Source organism: Canis aureus, chromosome 3 (assembly GCF_053574225.1).
Source record: "Canis aureus isolate CA01 chromosome 3, VMU_Caureus_v.1.0, whole genome shotgun sequence".
NCBI classification, from domain to species: Eukaryota; Metazoa; Chordata; class Mammalia; order Carnivora; family Canidae; genus Canis; species Canis aureus.
This window is the reverse complement of record NC_135613.1, coordinates 46,942,273-46,948,274: the sequence shown is the minus strand read 5'-3', so window position 1 is coordinate 46,948,274 and position 6,002 is coordinate 46,942,273.

Genomic DNA, 6,002 nt, shown 5'->3' with positions numbered 1-6,002 from the left:
TTTATCAATAGAATTAATATGCATTTTAGTGACAGTATGAACTGTGAATTCAGGAGATGCTGTTGTGTGCTTTCTAACCTGTGGTATGTGCTACACTCGTGTAGTCTTGGAAATGGCATTTTTTATGAGACCAGCGCCAGATTTTCCTGCATTTTGTTCCAGAAGCATTTTCAGTTAAGCTACATGGCTGCATCTTGATTACTGTGTTCAGAGTCTAGTATAGAACTCTGAAATGTTGTCTAATGAGGGCTCACCGATTAAGCCGGGAAATGGTGTGTGGTCTTAGTAAAGTGTGATAAGAATTTAGTCCTTAAAAATGTCTCTCTCTTGCTAGCAACATTCACTTTTTAAAATGTGTCAACTTGTATAGTCAGTCACATTTTCATTATTTACAAAAAGAAAACTTACACCTCATGTAAAAAGTTGCCCCTAATCGACTTTGGGGGTCAGATGGTCTATATTGGTACCTCCGCTATGCTTCAGGAAAGCAGCCACAGACAATGAGTTCCAAGAAAACAGATACAAAAATTGGCAGAGGGCTGGATTTGACCCTTTATCAAAATTCTCAAATTTTCTAGCTCAAATTAGTACTGCTTGTGGGCTGCACTATTTTCACTTACGTTTACATGTACCTATGCTAAGGAAAGAAAAAATATTTCATGGAAATTTTCCTTTTATCAGCACAGTAAATTACAGAGTTTTAAAAAACAAATTGGACAACTTTCTGATTTTCCTACATCTAAATTAAAATCACCTGAAATGTGGGGCACTTGGGTGGCTCAGTCAGTTAAGCCATCTGCCTTTAGTTCAGGTCATGGTCTCAGGGTCCTGGGATCCAGCTGCTGGGTGGGCTTTCTGCTCAGCGGGGAATGTGCTTCTCCCTCTGCCCCTCTCCCTGCTGCTTTGCCTACTTCTGCACACACCAGACTCTCTGTGTCAGATAAATAAAATCTTTTAAAAATTCTTAAAAAAAAAAAAATTACCTAAAATGTATTTGAGAATTCTATTAGCTGCCAGTCATGACTTTTTTTTTTTTTTAAACTTTTATTTATTTATGATAGGCACACAGTGAGAGAGAGAGGCAGAGACACAGGCAGAGGGAGAAGCAGGCTCCATGCACCGGGAGCCCGACGTGGGATTCGATCCCGGATATCCAGGACCGCGCCCTGGGCCAAAGGCAGGCGCCAAACCGCTGCGCCACCCAGGGATCCCCAGTCATGACTATTTTAAGAATAATTCTATTGTGGGCTTCTCATGAATTGGACACTATTCATTTTTTCCTAAAATGAATTCATTAAAACCCCGTTTGCAAACCACACATCCTTGCCCCTCCTGTGTCTGTTGTCTCTCACCTTCACACCTACCTTTCTGATCTATGGCTAGAAAGATCTTTCTGATCTTTGCACATCACATTTTGTTTTTTTACCAACTAGAGGCAGACTGGAAGGCTAGGGAGGAAAAAAAGAAGCCAGGCCTCCCCACTGTCTGCTTCCCATTGAAGAGTAAAACCCCAGCAACAGCTCTCTGCCTTAACATTATGGTTCAATGCAGCAGCAGTGAGGCCTGGTTGCATTTCCCATGCTCCTAGAATTAGCCTTCTCTTAATTGTTGAGAGATTCCACACTCAAAAGGCGGGCCTCCCTCACATGCACAGCCTGGGGACCCAGTTCTACTGGCACCTTCAACCTTCTAAATTCTGTTAATAACTCTTCCATTTGTCCCCCAGGCCCTAAGGGTGGTATCTACTCCCTTGTTTTTTTTTTTGTTTTTTTTTAAAGATTTTATTTGTTTATGAGGGACACAGAGAGAGAGAGGCAGAGGCAGAAGCGGGCTCCCTGCAGGGAGCCTGATGAATGACTCAATTCCGAGGTTCCGGGATCATGACCTGAGCTGAAGGCAGACACCCAACCACTGAGCCACCCAGACACCTCTGGTATCTACTTCCTGCAGTTACTACCTTGGTGAGACATTTTTCCCCCTTCCCCAACACCTGCTTAATGTACTTATTATTTCTGTTAAACTGGTGAGTGGTTTCTCTCTCTTGACAGGTGTTACTTCTGAAAATCTTGGATCAAGGAGACGAGTAACCTCATTTATTACTAATAGAAGACTCACACATGCTGCCTCTGAAAAATTTGTTGCTTGGCTATGCTTGTGTCTTGTTTTGGTATATTTATCAGAATCTGCTGAATAATCTGCTTGCTGAATCTGTTTGCATGAATGGTTAAGATACCCTTAGCTGTTCCTTTGAGTTAGTTCTCAGCAGCAAATTACCTTGTGAACATGTTTACTTATGAATACCTATTGCATTTTGATGGCACCAGAAGATGGTGAGTTTGTGCCTAGGGAAGTAAGGCAGTTTCTGAAGTCCAGGGATGTAGCCTTGGGTTGGTGTTCATTAGTGGACCTACCAGTTTTCTGAGGACTTTTCAAGTTCATTTTTCATGGTAATATCAAATGTTAATAAATACTCTGGATTAATGAGAGCAATTGCCCTCAGTACTTTATATATTTCTGTTTGTGTTGGTACCAAGTAAGCCACCCAAAGGGACAATGTTTAACTTTTAATATAGACTTTCTATATTAAATGTGTACACTTGATCTGAGTGATCTCCAATTTGGGATTTACTAGTATAAATTATTATTTAGAGAAATGCCTGCATTTATGTTTTTGAAGTGGTAAATGTTTTCCAAGCTCAAGAGTACTAATGGGCAATAAAGCAGTGGGATTTTTCTGCTTTGTATGGATGGCACCTCCTCTGTTTAGTAAATTAAAATCCTAAACGAAGTGAGGTTATACAACAGTACTGTAAAAGATGCTTAATAACAGAGTAATGCCTTGTAATCTAATCAGGGACAAATACTTTTCTAACAAACAATTTGGCAGAGGGGAAACATAAGTCTTTTTTTTTTTTTTTTTAAATTTCATTTATCTATTCATAGAGATGCAGAGAGAGAGAGGCAGAGACACAGGCAGAGGGAGAAGCAGGCTCCATGCAGAGAGCCTGACCTGGGACTCGATCCAGGGTCTCCAGATCATGCCGTGGGCTGCAGGCGGCGCTAAACCGCTGCACCACCAGGGCTGCCCAAGTCTTGGGTTTTTAGATGCTTGGTGTTCATTGGTGGGCCTACCTTGTTAAGTTCCTTCCTCAAGTTATGCCAGCTGAGGTCAGTGGTATTCTAATTCTCTCCCCCATGCTTGCTTTCAGAGATGTAGTGTGGGCTTTCTAAGTTCTAGGTTTCTGGGTTGCAACTTGAAATGGTAAGCAATTTGTAGAAGAAAACATCATACGCACAGAAGTCTGAGCAGTTACAAAAGGCCCAGAGAAAATAAATGTCTAGGTAAATCAGATTATTGTGAATAGGAAAAATCAATACTACCCTTTTTTAGGCACTTGAATTAATGATGGTAAACAAAGACAAAATCCTATCTGCATCCTTTCCTAAATTCAAAATTTGAGACCAGAGAACTTTTGCTAATTTTAAAAGGCATTTAACAAGCCTGGATCCATAATGATGTGGTAAAGTTTATTATTAGATGTAAAGAAAGCACTTGGAATTTAATATTTAACATGCAGCTAGTATTAAAACACAAAAAGCCTATTAGTTGAATTCTAACTGGGGGGAGGGGGATTATTTTTAAAAGCTTTCTGAACATGCAACGGTTAAAATTGCTAAATTAACACTAGTGACTTTTCTTTCCTTTTTTTAAGTAAGCTCCATACCCAACATGGGGCTCGAGCTCACGACCCCGAGGTCGAGTCACATGCTCTACCAACTGAGCCAGTTGGGTGCCCCACTTGTGACTTTTCTTTAAGAGAAGATATTAGACTACTAATAGTTTGCAACTAACTGGACACCTTATATACAGAGTTGTCTAATAACCTAAAACTTCAAACCAACTGAGAGGTTGTGCATGAGTTCTACCTTCTGAACCCACTGTTTGGTGCCTTTCAACAGCCAGACAGACCCCCAAGCTTAAACACCTCTGAAAACACAAGATTATTTTGGATGCTGGAAGAAAAGAAAGCTTAGATTATTAATTATTTCTGTAATCAGGAACCTACTGTAGTACCCTTAGAATAATGAGATGTGATTAAATATATTAGATGCAATTTTTCACAAATGAAACATACCTCTTCCTTCTGAAACTGAAAACTGATGTAGGGACATAGTGATTTGACTCAGAGCCCATTTGTATTCCTCAGTTATGTAAGACCACCCATTGGTAAAGATACACCTAAAAGCCTCTCTGAGGGATTTCCCAGTGAGACTTGGGTTGGTGCCATGGTCTTGGCAACTAGTGTCCCTGAAGCACTTCATCAGTCTGGATGATAAGCTGTCAACACCTAAGCAAACAAGCCTTTTGGTTAGTAGTAGGAAGGCAGACAAGCATCAAGAAATCTTTAATTCTGATTGGGCCTATTTCACTGGTTTATTTTTTTAAAGTGTTTTTTTTTAAGATTTTATTTATTTATTCATAGAGATGCAGAGAGAGAGAGAGAGAGGCAGAGACACAGGCAGAGGGAGAAGCAGGCTCCATGCAGAGAGCCTGACGTGGGACTCGATCCAGGGTCTCCAGATCACGCCCTGGGCTGCAGGCGGCGCTAAACCGCTGCGCCACCGGGGCTCCCTATTTCACTGGTTTAAAAAAAAAAAAAAAACACATGTTCTAGACTGAATGCTAGGCAGTGGTACCTACAATGCTTTTGGTAACTCTTCATAAAATTCTTACTACAGGACACAAGCTTTGAATTAGCATGGTTGAGCATTGTTCGGCATTATTGCCAATTTTGCTTCCTCACTGATGATATGGGCTACATTTTCTGACTTCTTAGAGGTCTCTGTCATTGAATGTCCTTGAACGTTTACACTGTGAGACCCAGATTAATTCACTGTTGGCACAATTCACTGAGGCAATGAACTGGCATGTAGTAGTTACTTTTAAACAGATTTATAGGTTTGAGAAAGCACTTCCAAAAGAACACTGAAGCCAAGGGTGCTGGGAAGAGTATTTAATGACATAGATGGAGTCCAAATGTAGCCGAATGCACATTGAGTTTTATTGAAAATAGCAGTGGTTGAATAAACTGTCCTCCACTTGGGGGACCTTCATTAGCCTTTCTTCCTGGTAATAAGGTCCTGTCCTCCACTAACAAACTGAAGAAGTTAATTCCATAAATCAGTTACAAAACAGGAACAATTTTTTTTTCTTGCCATAACACCTGTTTAACCAATGTTAGTTTTAAGAACAGCTGCCACTAAGAAAAATGGGGGGAAAATTACCAAAAAAAAAAAAAAAAAAAAGAGAGAGAGAAACGAAAAAACCCAAACCAGAAACATCTTCCTGCCTTCTTGATTGAAACGATATGCAGATTTTTAAATATATATACTCATCTTCTTGTTAAATAATAGCCATAGTAATTGAAATTTTTGTAAAGTCATGTAAATAACATTACTATGGAAATCAGGCAGTTTGTATTTAGCATTGCTGCTGTGGCCATTTTCTGGGTGAACCCTGTTCATTCTGACAAATGTTGAAATGACGTTTTCTTTTAAAATTGGAAGAGGCACAGTCACATAAGGAGGCTGCAAATACTCCTTGCACCTTCCCACTAAGGCTTTCAAAGAATTTTGCAAACTCAGTAAAATTCAAGCATCTGAAGTCTAAAATAAAAATTAAAAAAAAAACCTCCAAATCTGTTTATCCTTATGGGTTTTCTATTGTTTGCTTCAGAAGTTATCTTGTGACTTACGAGCCAATACATTAAGTCTGTGATGTCCACTATCACGAGGAACTGGAGACTCAGTAAACACAGAAAGGCACTGCCTGACCTCGCAACTCCCATACTCAACCTTTTGTCACACCACTAAAGAAGACGAAATGAATTGCAATTTCGTTCTTTCCTCTCCTCAGCATAACGCGGAAATTCGTTATGAATTTCTACTTGATAAAGGCCGAGGCTTCCCCGCCCAACCCCCGCACCTGCCCCCTCGCGACA